The 13,544-nt window shown below is 41.8% G+C and overlaps 2 pseudogenes; both read right to left on the reverse strand.

The window, feature by feature from the left end:
- Positions 1–7,050: 7,050 nt before the first annotated feature.
- On the reverse strand, positions 7,051–8,911 carry LOC137760721 (regulatory solute carrier protein family 1 member 1-like; annotated as a pseudogene).
- A 78-nt stretch (positions 8,912–8,989) lies between these two features.
- On the reverse strand, positions 8,990–11,407 carry LOC137760722 (protein DDI1 homolog 2 pseudogene; annotated as a pseudogene).
- Between the last annotated feature and the right edge of the window lie 2,137 nt (positions 11,408–13,544).

Genomic DNA, 13,544 nt, shown 5'->3' on the forward strand with positions numbered 1-13,544 from the left:
TACCAGCACACAACTGGCTCACATTAATTCTAAAACTGTCTTCAGGATCTATCTGGGGAAATCATCATTCTAACATACTGTTGGATTCTATTATTTTAGTGAGACTTCAGGATCAAGAGCTATGATGTCCTATGGCTTTTAGTAGTTGATGGCAACAAAAAACCAATTAGATTTCGTGTTACTTAAGAGGAAGTGCTTTTGCACTATTCACAATAGCCAAGACATGGAAACAACCTAAATATCCATCGACAGATGAATGGATAAGAAGATGTGGTACATATATACAATGGAATACTACTCAGCCATAAAAAAAGAATGAAATAATGCCATTTGCAGCAACATGGATGCAACTAGAGATTATCATACTAAGTGAAGTAAGCCAGAAAGAGAAAGACAAATACCATATGATATCAGTTACATGTGGAATCTAAAATATGACACAAATGAACCTATCTACGAAACAGAACCAGACTCAGGGACATAGATAACAGACTTGTGGTTGCCAAGGGGGAGGTAGTTGGGGGAGGGACAGAGTGGGAGGTTGCGATTAGCAGCTGCAAACTATTATATATAGGATGGATAAACAACAAGGTCCTACTGTATAGCACAAGGAACTATATTCAATATCCTGTGATAAACCATAATGGAACAGAATATGAAAAAGAATGTATATATGTATAACTGAATTACTTTGCTGTACAGCAGAAATTAACACAACATTGTAAATCAACTGTACTTCGGTTAAAAAATTAGAAATAAAACAATTAAAAATTAAAAAGAGGAAGTGCTTTTATTGGTCATTGCCTGTTTTCTTTGCTAGAATATAAGGACAGGAATCTTCTTCCCTTTTGTTAATTGATGTATCCCAAGAAGCTAACAACACATGATAAGTGCTCCATAAATATTTGCTGAGTGAATGAATAAGATTTGTCTGAATCAAGGCCACTGTCTTCCTGGTAGGTGATTCCACCAGGCTTTCTCTGTCATTAGTATTGCAAATTCTCAGTGGGAAGAGAGTTAAACTCCTGTCAATAACTCCTTCTTCTGCATTCTCATAGCAATTTAGAAAATACTTATATGGGTGGCAATTCTGTACATTATAATCATCTCTTTTATTATATACATGTGTGACTCTTCCATTATAATAGTAGCTCCAAAAATCCAAGTCAGTGTTTCTGTTTTGCTTTAATGTTTATTTCCTGTTTAAAAGTAGTATTTCATTTATTTTTTATTATTTATTCTCATGAATGTGTCACATGGAAAGGATTTGTCTTTGGCTATGTCCCTTAGCCCAGTGCAAGCCCATTTGCAACAGGTGTGATGGCCAAATCCACATTCCAGGTCTTATTTTCCCTTGTGTCCTAGGCCCTGGCAAGAGTTCAGACTCAATACATGCTTATGAAAGGAACAGTGCTGACTTTGCCTTTGAAAACTCTGGAGAGATTTCAGCAAAGCTCAAAGGAAGAAAAGCTGAATTTCTTCCTAAAACTTTGCGTGGTCTCTGCTCCCCACACACATGTAGTAGCTTATAATCTTGGTCTTTGCACTAGTCACCTGTCGAAGCAAATCTTTCTTAAAAGGGCTTACGCAGGAGGCCAGCCCAAGACTTGACTTTGACAGAAGCTGTGTGTCTGAGAGAGGCTGACCATGTTCTTGGCCTTGGCTGTCCCGTCCTGTGACTCAGAAATAACCTGAACCCCTCTGATGTCACAAGCTTTGAGAAGTTCTGCTAAAGTGATTGACAAATCTTTTCCAGGACAGCCTGAGACACCCTGACACCGTTTAACTGGCACATTGACAATGATGATCAAATTAAATAGCTTTCCTTAAGTTTCACTGTCACCAAGGCAGAGGTAATCCTGAAAACACGGGCCTTGAGAAAAATATGCTTGGAACATACTTTGGCTTCTTAATAGGGCATTATATTTCTAGTTTGCTAAAAGGCTTCAGGCTGCTGGCATAAGCACAAGTGCCACTATATTGCAACCATTAAGAAATAAACAGAAAGCTACAACAAACAAGGCCAGCACATCCTGAACTGATTTTCTGTGGAAACTCCCTAGGGGCCCAAGGTTGCATAAAACTCAACAGGAGAGGACCGCCAACCCCATCTAAACCCTCTTTACCCAATATAGGATTCTGTAATGTTTGAGTTTGCCCGTTGTTGCTTGCAGAATTAATGTACCATCCAGATGCTTCATAGAAAGTAGTTTTCATTGGGGCAGCTCCTTCAGGGATAGTTGGAGGTCAGAGTGTTGCTCCAGAACCCTCTGTCCTGAGCGTTGGGGCCAACTGGCCAAAACACCAGGCAACATTTTTCCAGTCAATCAAGGTCAAAGCTTCAGGTGGAACATATATTTTTGTGTGTATTATGTATGTATGTTTATACTATGTATTATGGGATAGAGAATCCTTGTCCCAGAGGGCAAAGGGAAATTATGCTGCCTCCTAGTGGCGGAGAGGGTGGAAAATTGAGAGAAACAGCCATTTAGAATAGGCTGGAGTAATTGGAGAGGATCTCAGACTCCAAATAAACATACAAACTCTACCCCTCCCTGCCTTTGAAAAATCTGACTCTATGCAACGCAAGGTATCCCTTTCTAAAAATCTATGCAGCCTCACTTGGTAGCCCATTCGAATCCACTGACCAACATATTTTGTACTCCTTCCTATGTGCTTGAACATGTGTGTAGAATCATAGAGGAAATATTAGGCAGGACTTCTGCCCTCAGGAAATGTATGTATAATTCAGTAGGAGGGACCAGCTTGTACCTTAGAGCAATTAGAATAAGCAAGTTTTCATCTGTGTGGCTCAGTTTATAGGTCAACAGTCTAATTTTCCTTTGGGCCCTCTGTCTACTTTCAAAGATTTTCGTAATCTGGTTTCCCACTCATATTCTGCCTAACCACATTTCTTGCCACTTCTTTCTTATATTTTATGTTCCAGCCACTCTTGGAGCTGTCTTAAGTGTGGCTAGTCCCCTCAGGGAGCCAATCTGTAAGGCTTTCTAACACATCACTAGAAATCTAGCAAGGTGTAGAGGACAGAATTGTCAGAATAACTCAAGGAGCAGACATTTTGTGAGGTCCTGTGATAAACTGCTAAGGAGAGAGAGTGATATCCCCCAGGGACCTGTGTAAGTAACAGTAGAAGATTTCAAAATTTCTGCACAATTTTGTTGAACTGAGTCAGGGGCCAAGGAATAGACTTGCTTGGGACAATTGAGATGAGGAATTGCATGTTGCTATCAAAGAGCCCTCCTAGTTTCCTTTGAAAAAACTTAAAGGAAACCGGTTAAAAGTGAGCTGAAACCTAAATGTCCATTGACGGATGAATGGATAAAGAAGATATGGTACATATTGTACAATGGAATATTACTCAGCCATTAAAAAGAATGAAATAATGCCATTTGCAGCAACATGGATGGACCTGGAGATTATCATGCTAAGTGAAGTAAGTCAGAAAGAGAAAGACAAATATCATATGATATCACTTATACGCAGAATCTAAAAAAAAAATAATACAAATGAGCTTATTTACAAAACAGAAACAGACTCACAAACTTAGAGAATGAACTTATGGTTACCAGTGGGGAAGGGTTGAGGGGAGGGATAAATTGGGAGCTTGGGATTGACATGTACACACTGTTATATTTAAAATAGATAACCAAAAAGGACCTACTGTAAAAAATAAAAAATGGAAATAAAAATAAAATAAAAGTGAGCTAAGAGGGTCTGGTTATGGGTTACTGAACTACCTGTAGTTCTCTGGATTTCCCATGCCATCTCATGCCTCTGTGCTTTTGACAGATTTGCCTGGAACCACCCCGTTGATAGTCTATACCAAGTTAATCTCAAAACTCAACAAAACCTATTGCCTCCTCCAGAAAATCATCCCTGACTCCATACTGCACTCTGGCCTAGCCTGTTCTGTATTAGATGCCCAACCTTTGTCTTCCATAGCTGTCTATGCACATCTCTTATCACAGCACTGTGTTATAATAAGCTATTGCTGCATCTGACCCCTTCACTAGGCTGCAAGTTTCCTGATAGGTATGTATTGTGTCTCATTTTTCTATATACACCCAGCATCTCTCCTAGCTCCTGGCTATTTCTGGTATTAGTGCCCTTTTTTAAGACTAGGAAATATAGAGATCACTAAGAATGCCTGAGTAGTTGGATTCATAGAAAAACACTTGGGTTAGATTTTGGTCAATAGGTAAGTAGGATTTGAAAGCTCAGGGGATGTGCTTCCTGCCAGTAGAGTGATCCTGAGCATGAGTATGTGAAACAAACAGTAAAGGACACAAGCCAACTGTGAGAAGCAAACGTTTTTTCCATATATCTAATGAAGATCTAACAAAGTCCATTTCCTTTTTCTCAGTCCTTCCCAGAAGGTCAGAGAAATAAAAATATGGTATAAGTGTGCAATTGGAATTGTAAGCAGACAGAACCTTGGTTGCCATTCTAGCTATGAAATCAAGTCTTCTCGGGAGCTGTATGAATTCAGAAGACAAGATCCTTCTTAAGACATCCCCTTCTCCTGATTCCCCATGAAAGTCCCTAAACAGAGAGGTCTTGTTCATGTGGTATCACAGCTCAAAGCTGAAATAGCTAGAGGTTGAGCAGAATAGCGGGTCCTTGACCTCTCACCCTTTCCCACCCATAGACCTCAGCTTACTATTGGTGGTCTGTCTGTTCCTCAAACCCTGGATTATTTTGCAGACAATGTAGGATTTACTTTATTTTATTTTTATTTTTACTTTTTATGCTATATGCAATACCATCAATTTTATTACCGATTATATCATCTTAATGACAATAAAAAGCTTTTGTATGCACATACTGCCAATACATTTAAAAAGGCCCAAATTTTAACAAATAGACAAATCCATCAGACGAGAGATCAAAAATTACTTTGGCCAAAAAGAATATTAAAAAAAAATCTGGTCAGCGACAGAGCCTCGGGCCTGAGCTCACAGTTCCGTGAGCTGCCCGCGGTGCTTGCGGAACCCCAGCCCATCCTCTCCCGGCGGCTCCCCCACGCACCCGAGGCCACGTAGCACCCCCCAAAGCTCCAGCCGTGCCCTGTTTGCCCTCCTGGGAAGCCCTGCTCCGCGCGCCCAGGCCAAGGCCCATCCGGGGCCTGCCCACGACCCCGCGGAAAAGGAATCAATAAATGCTTTTGCTGGTTTCTGGGAGAAGGCTGGATGTCGGAGAGTTGTTACCATCGGTTCTCTGCAGTTTGGGAACTTCTGACCTGTACTCAAGCTCTCTGACTCAGCTGTGACCAGCAGTGAGTGACCTCAGCTGTGACCAGTCTACAGTTGAGCTCGTCCAAGGTGTTTACAACCACAAATTTCCCTCTGAGCACTGCTTTCACTGTATCCAGTAAATTCTGCCTCCACACAGCTTTGTGGGATCTCAGCTCCCGGACCAGGGATCCATGCCGCCTGCAGTGGAAGCGCAGCGTCCTAACCACTGGGCCACCAGGTTCCACAGTCATGCCTCTGGGATATTCCTCAACTGTGGTAATAACTATGAAAAGTTTTCCTTGCCGGGCCCATACTGGTGAAACTACTGCTGCTCTCTCCAACCAAGCTGGGATGGAAGGTGGGTAGGGTGGGGGGTTTTCAGGCAGAAAGGCCTCAGACTCTGTTGCTCTTACCCAGAACTACAGTAGTTTTTCAGGAACTAATGCTTCTCAGTGCTTTTTGGTTGACTTCCAGATTCCTGAAATAGTTATTTTGACAATTTTGTGCAGAGGATTCACTGACTATTGCACACTGCCATACCCATTAGTAGCATATAATTTTGGAAGAGCAGAAAACCACATGCTCTAGATACTTTGTTTTTAACAGAGGGATATACTGGACATTCCTTGAGGCTTCCTTCTGAACCTGTGATCTCACAATAACCTTCCCTGACTAAAAGGAGAAGAAATGTGGCCCAGGCAACTTTGTATCTGAGCTTGTTTCCAAATGCCCGCTGTAACTTACCAGGAACCTAGATTTTATCTCTTTCTCAATATGAACAAATACACTGTTTGGATCAGTGTTCAAACATTACAAATGGAAAGTAATGTCCAATCAGAGCAAACTCTCTTAAAAGAGGCTTAAGAATTAGAAGATAAAGCAGTGTCTGTTGGGGAGGATACATTTTGAGCATACTTTATGACTTTGGAACGGTTTAAAATTTATTATGTGAATTAGAGAAATCAAGAGTTTTAAAGTATGGGAAACAACAATTAAAAACATTTTTTAAAATTATCTTCAAAGGACTTTTACATAAGGAGAAAAGAAAGAAGGAAAATAATCCTTATCATTTCGTTTAGTAACGTATTCTTCCCTAAGTGAAAAAGGCTGCTATAAAAACGTAAGACCGGGTCTTCCCTGGTGGCGCAGTGGTTAAGAATCGCCTGCCAACACAGGGGACACGGGTTCCAGCGCTGCCCGGAAAGATCCCACATGCCGCGGAGCAACTAAGCCCGTGCGCCACAACTACTGAGCCTGTGCTCTAGAGCCTGCAAGCCACAACTACTGAGCCCGTGCACCACAACTGCTGAAGCCCACAGGCCTAAGAGCCCGTGCTCCTCAACAAGAAAAGCCACCGCGATGAGAAGCCCATGCACCGCAAAGAAGAGTAGCCCCTGCTCACCGCAACTAGAGAAGGCCCGCGTGCAGCAACGAAGACCCATTTCAGCCAGAAAGAAAGAAAAAGAAAGAAAGAAAGAAAGAAGGGAGGGAGGGAGGGAGGAAAGAAAGAAAGAAAGAAAGAAAGAAAGAAAGAAAGAAAGAAAGAAAGAAAGAAAGAAAGAAAGAAAGAAAGAAAGAAAGAAAGAAAGAAAGAAAGAAAGAAAGAAAGAAAGAAAGAAAGAAAGAAAGAAAGAATAAAATAAATAAAAACCTAAGACTATGACAAAAAAAAAATCTGGCTCAACATTCTGCTTGCAGGTTTCTACATATACTGTATATGCAGTGAGTGTGTGTGTGTGTGTATGTGTAGCTTTTTTTAAGGGAATGGAGTAATGTCTAGCCCACTTTTCCATGGTTATATAGGAACTACAATGTTCTTTGTTAGCAAAACAATAAGTGCAAGGTCTGCATTTCCACCAACTTGATGCAAAGCCCCAAGAGTTTCCTGCAAAGTAAAGCCAGCACGGAGAATCTGGTCAATGTCTGCAGCAGGAAAAATTAATTGTGTAAGAAAGGAGGGACTTGATGATGGATGGCTGGTAGGTGGTTCAAATTCTAGAAGTGGCCCTGCAGCTTCAGAACATTTTCTCTGGTCTCAGTCCTGTCTGTCACTGGATTCTGTGTGCACTGACTCAAATCTTTAACCAATGTAATACTGGATGACAAGGACTCGGTTTGCTCAGAAGTCTGATTGAGTGCATCCTCCTCACTTGCTAAAAGTCTGGGTGAAATTTCTACACCTAAGGTGCAGTGTAGTTAATTAGACATTTTAGCTGAGGCTAGAGTGACAGAACTGCTCTCATTTATTGATTCCCTAGATTTGGGGACACCTTCCTCACCAGTTAACAGGCTATCACATGGACCCCTGAAGTTAATATTTTCTACATCTTCTACTCCAGCATCAGTTGAAGTGTCTGTTAATTGTTCTGTCTTCACTGATACAGATATGGCCTGATGAAAGGAGACTTGTGAACACTGTTCACTCTGGGTAGCCGTAAGATGCTCATTTGGGGACCATCTTTCAGAAAGGTCCTTAATACCTGTTTGGCCCTTAGTTACTATCTCTGATTGACAGATAACTTCTTCAGATGTGTTTTCTCAAGCTGGTTTACTATTAATGACCAAAAGTTCATGAAGTTCCTTCAAGGCTGCTGTTATAGATGAGCAAGATTCCTCTGTTGACTCGGCAGAGGGCTGACCACTGCCACAGAGACTTAAAGAGGAGGGCAATTCCCGTACTCTTTATTTGTTCCAGACATTTCAACATTACTTTCTAGAAGCTGTGAATCCTGAGTGGAAATGGAATTACTCAACATTTCAGGGGAAAGGCTACATTCTGATGTTTCTACTTCCATCAAGGGATTATCTAAGGTGAGATCAGATGCACCAATGTTCTTGACATTGGTATTTTGACTGCCTGCTGAAATAAGCACAGCAACTAGGGACTGTTCTACTGTATCTACTTCCACAAGTGTTTCTGAATTTGAGCAGCCAAAGCATCCTGAAGGTAGAATATTTTTCTCTGTACCTGGAAGGTCCCCATTCTGCTGTAAACTGTCTCCTTTCATTGTAGCTTCCAAATCAACTCTTCTTTGTTGATTCTGTTGCTTTTCTCCAAGACGTTCAAGGTCCCTTCTGTTATAAAGATGTTCTTGGTCATGTGGAGCATTTTGTTGTATAACCTCATGCTGTTCATTCCTTGGTTCTTCATGCTGCTGAAGGCCATTTACCTGACTCAGGTACTGATATTCTGGATGCCAACCATTTTCACTGATAAGCCTCTGTGGTTCTTGCATCCTAGTAGCTGTGACAAATAACCTAGCTTCCTTCCTGTCTTGTGTGGAGATGAGATTTGAGGCCCTGGGTGCTTCTTTCAGCAGATTTCTCTAGATTTCTGCAACAATGACTTCTTCAAGTGAATTCTGCAAAGGTGTACCTGGACTCTGGTTTGCTGGAGCATTTTCTGTTGAGGAAGCACAATCAGAAAGATCCTGTAGAGGAAGATGTACTTTCTTTTCAGAGGTTATCTGGAATTCAGCTGAAGTCTTCAAAGCCTTCACAGCTTTAGGTTCAATGCTGTCTGGGTCACTGGGTTTGATGGCGTAGACTGAAGCAGAGACAGAGTGAGCAAGCCTTGTAGGATTACCAATCTCGGGACTCTGTCCTGAAGGATGGGCTTGATGGTTAAATCCACCTGACGTTGGTAATGATGACATTCCCAGTGAGGCAGTTTCTTTACCTCTTTTCTCTGTTCTGGGGCCCACTCTAGCTGCAGTACATACACACGACATGCATCATGACTTCTCATGCTCTGCATCCTCTACAGATTTCTGAAGGGCTTCTGCTAATTCTTGGTCTGCAACCTCCTTTGGCCGTATTTCCTCTTGCCTGGCCACATATGCCAACGGGACACACTCTGGTAACTCCCTCTCTGGAAGAAAGGTGGTCTGTCAGCCTGTGGTGCTGATCACGAGTACATTTCTCTTGAGGTCAGTGGAACACTGATGCCATTTCAGCGTGTCCAGTGCCAGAACCATATCCATGGGCTCTTCCTCAAGTATAGAGAAGGAACACGCCAGGAAATCGCCTTCAATTTTTACCTGAACTAGATGTACCCTTCCAATAATCTTCTGGGTGTCCACCAACAGTCCACCAGCCTCATTATTTTGGGTTGGCCAAAAGGTTCGTTTGTTTTTTTCTGTAAGATGGCTCTAGTAGTACTTAGTTGTCTTTAACGTCATTCTAAACAATTTTGTTAGATTGTATGTGACAGCTGTCATATCAGCACACATTTTAAAAAAGACTTATCAAAATTGGTGAATTTTTGTGTACCCAGTTCAATCTTGAAGATTAATTTTTGGCATACTATGCTTGATTACTTCAAGAAAGGCAAAATTGCAACTGAAACGCAAAAAAATGATTTGTGCAGTGTATGGAGAAGGTGCTGTGACTGATAAATATGTCAAAAGTGGTTTGTGAAGTTTTGTGCTGGAAATTTCTCGCTGGAGTATGCTCCACGGTCGGGTAGACCAGTTGAAGTTGATAGCGATCAAAGCAAGATATTAATTAAGAACAGTCAACATTATACCACGCAGGAGATAGCCGACATACTCAAAATATCCAACTCAAGCGTTGAAAATCATTGCACCAACTTGGTTATGTTAATCACTTTGATGTTTGGGTTCCACATAAGTTAAGAGAAAAAAATCTTCTTGACTCTATTTCCGCATGCAATTTTCTATTGAAACGTAATGAAAATGTTCTGTTTTTAAAACAAATTGTGACGGGCGATGAAAAGTGGAAACTGTACAATAACGTGGAACGGAAGAAATTGTGGGGCAGATGAAATGAACCACCACCAACCACATCAAAGGCCGGTCGTCTTCCAAAGAAGGTGATGTGTATATGGTGGGACTGGAAGGGAGTCCTCTATTATGAGCTCCTTCTGGAAAACCAAACGATTAATTCCAAAAAGTACTGCTCTCAATTAGACCAACTGAAAGCAGCACTCGACGAAAAGCGTCCAGAATTAGTCAAAGAAAATGCATAATCTTCCATCAGGATAATGCAAGACCACATATTTCTTTGATGACCAGACAAAAACTGTTACAGCTTGGCTGGGAAGTTTCGATTCATCCGCCGTATTCAACAGGCATTGCACCTTCAGATTTCCATTTATTTAGGTCTTTACAAAATTCTCTTAATGGAAAATAATTCAATTCCCTAGAAGACTGTAAAAGGCACCTGGAACAGTTCTTTGCTCAAAAAGATAAAAAGTTTTGGGAAGATGGAATTATGAAGTTGCCTGAAAAATGGCAAAAGGTAGTGGAACAAAAGGGTGAATACATTGTTCAATAAAGTCCTTGGTGAAAATGAAAAAATCTGTCTTCTGGTTTTACTTAAAAACCGAAGGCACTTTTTGTCCAACCCAATATTACACCTTTCTGCACAAGCTTGGCTCATAATAGTCATCTGGGCTCCTGAGTCAACAAAGGCTTTCAAAGGATGTCCATTCACTTTGCAGTTAATATAAAGCACCACTACTCGACAAAAACTTTCCAGACCCTCTTCCATAGCTATTGTCATGTTTTCCTCAATGTTCTGTGGCCTTACATCTTCTTCTATCTTTGCCTGAGCCTCAAGATCAAAAGGATCCACAGAAAAGAGATGAATCCTTTCTTGCTCTCTCCAGGCTCGGTCCTGCTGCTGCTGCACCAGGATCCTAGAAGATTTCTCAAGATCTCCTCTGAGCAGAGCATCTGCCAGGGTGGATTGCGTTCCTCCAGCAAGGACAGCTCGTGGGGGAGTTGGCCAGCAATAGGTATCAGAACAAGGCTGGATTGTCCAAGCCCTGATGAAGCTATTTCTCCAGGAGATGAGTGGGACTGTGGGCTCCTGGTGGCTGGCACTTCCCAGAGTTGTTTTTTTTGTTTGTTTGTTTGTCTTTTGTTTCTTTTTTTCTTATGAATGTTGATTTTTATTAGGAGGTGGGGTTTTTTTATATACACATGAGTAAAATAGGCTATAAAAAGAAGTACCTCAAAATAAAATGGCTCTTAGCATATCTCCCCTCTCCTTTCACACATCTTACTTTGGGAAGTACTGCTGACTGAAAGTATCCAATTATCTTCCTTTGAAGAAAGTCTTTTGATAAACTGCGCAAGTCTATTGGGGTAAGTTTGGGAACTGCACGGAAAGTCAAGGGTCTGCATTCTCCTTCTTTCGTTAAAATCCCAACGTAGCCGTCTTTTAAGACTTAAGCAGACAGTAATCCCTGGTGGTCTATGGAGGGGCCTCTCAGTGGAGACGATCTGGCTCTTGGCAGCTGGGATGCCGGACTCGAGCTCGCACAGCGCGGAAGTTGTGCAGCTCCAGGTCAGCGTCGACCTGGAGGGAAAAGGTCACCTCGAGGAGGTCCCTCCGCACACAGTATACGGTGAGCGGCACGGCCCGGACCCGACCCAGCTCGGCTCAGCGTGGCCTCGGCGCGGGGCGGCAGGGTGGTTGGGGGACCTGACTGGTGCTGCAGGCGGAGGGCGCGGGCCGCTGGCACGCCCGCCCGCCCCTTCCCTCCCTCGCACACGCTCAGGGACGCCCTTCGTCCCGCCCTCAGCGGCAAGCGCGGTGGCCACCACCCGCCTGCGACGGCCTCTCAGGGTTTACTTGAAAGAGTGCTGCTCGGGGCTGTTATCTATCTGTTTAAGTAGATGAAGCGTGGAAAGACCCTATGCTAACACATATATATGGAATCTAAAAAAAAAAAAAAGGTTCTGAAGAACGTAGGGGCAGGACAGGAATAAAGACGCAGATGCAGAGAATGGACTTGAGGACACGGGGAGGGGGAAGGGTAAGCTGGGACAAAGTGAGAGGGTGGCATGGAAATATATACTCTACCAAATGTAAAACCGATAGCTAGTGGGAAGCAGCCGCATAGCACAGGGAGATCAGCTCCGTGCTTTGTGACCACCTAGAGGGGTGGGATAGGGAGGGTGGGAGGGAGATGCAAGAGGGAGGGGACGTGGGGATGTATGTATATGTATAGCTGATTCACTTTGTTATAAAGCAGAAACTAACACACCATTGTAAAGCAATTATACTCCAATAAAGATGTTAAAAAAAAAAAAAGTATTGATTAATACTTCCTTTTCTGCTTGTGACATTGTTATTCTGAAACAGAAAGAGAAACTAGAGTTTTCTGTTTCTGGAGACTGTAGAAGAGAGGGGAGAGAGTTGGGGGAAGAAAAGGAGGGACGCACCCCTTCTTACGAGAAAGAGTGAAACGATAATATTTGACATTGCCATGAGACACTTTTCTGGAAAAACAACTTTTAGACCATGTTCTAAGACAGGAAGCATTATATCCATACTCTTAAACTGCTTCACCTGCCTCTTCAGTGCCGAGCAGATGAAGATGTGTTTAGAAAGCTGACCCTAAGCTCTACACAGATCTTAATAATCAAAAATGGATTAAATGGATCATAGGCCTAGATGGAAAAGCTAATACTATGACTTCTAGAAGAAAACATAGGTGAACATTTTTGTGACCTTAGGTAAGGCCAAAACTTCTTCGATTTAACACACAAAAAATAAACCATAAAAGGGGAATTCTCTGGCGGTCCAGTGGTTAGGGCTCCACACTCTCACTGCCGAGGGCGAGGGCCTAGGGTTCGATCCCTGGTCAGGGAACTAAGACCCCACAAGCTGCGTGGCCAAAAAAATAAAACAATAAAACTTTAAAAAATATATTTAAAAAAAAGCCAACTGTTTTAAATAAATAAATAAATCATAAAAGGAAACATTGATGAATTGGATTTCATCAAAATTAAACATTTTAATTTCATAAAAATTAATCATTTGCTCTTGGACAAAAATGTCAATTGCATTGATTAATTCATTTTACATAGTTATTAAAGGTCTATTATGTGTCAACACCCTTCTAGGTGCTGAATTATGGCAATGAATTGGATTCCCTCTATTATACTGGACTGTCACAGGAAAATGAACATTTTAAAAATGTTTTCAACAAAGGAAAAACACAAAGCAAAGAAAGTTTATTAACACAAGCATCCCTGCCATATGTTTTAAGTTTTTTGCTTAAGTACATGGACGGGATGCAGTACCAGGAAATAATGGGAAAATACTGAGAAATAAGTATGTGTATTATCATTTGGTATTTGTTGAATCTTGTATCATTTGAGCAAGAATCCTGGGGATGTGGATGCAGGATAAAGAACATTAGAGCTTTGGAGGATGGTCTGAGGCCACATTTCACTCCATATTATTTATTGTACTGTGGGATTTGAGCATCAAGCAACCACAGATTAGATGATTAGTTCCTTCCATGAGCTG

Source organism: Eschrichtius robustus, chromosome 3 (genome assembly GCF_028021215.1).
Source record: "Eschrichtius robustus isolate mEscRob2 chromosome 3, mEscRob2.pri, whole genome shotgun sequence".
NCBI classification, from domain to species: Eukaryota; Metazoa; Chordata; class Mammalia; order Artiodactyla; family Eschrichtiidae; genus Eschrichtius; species Eschrichtius robustus.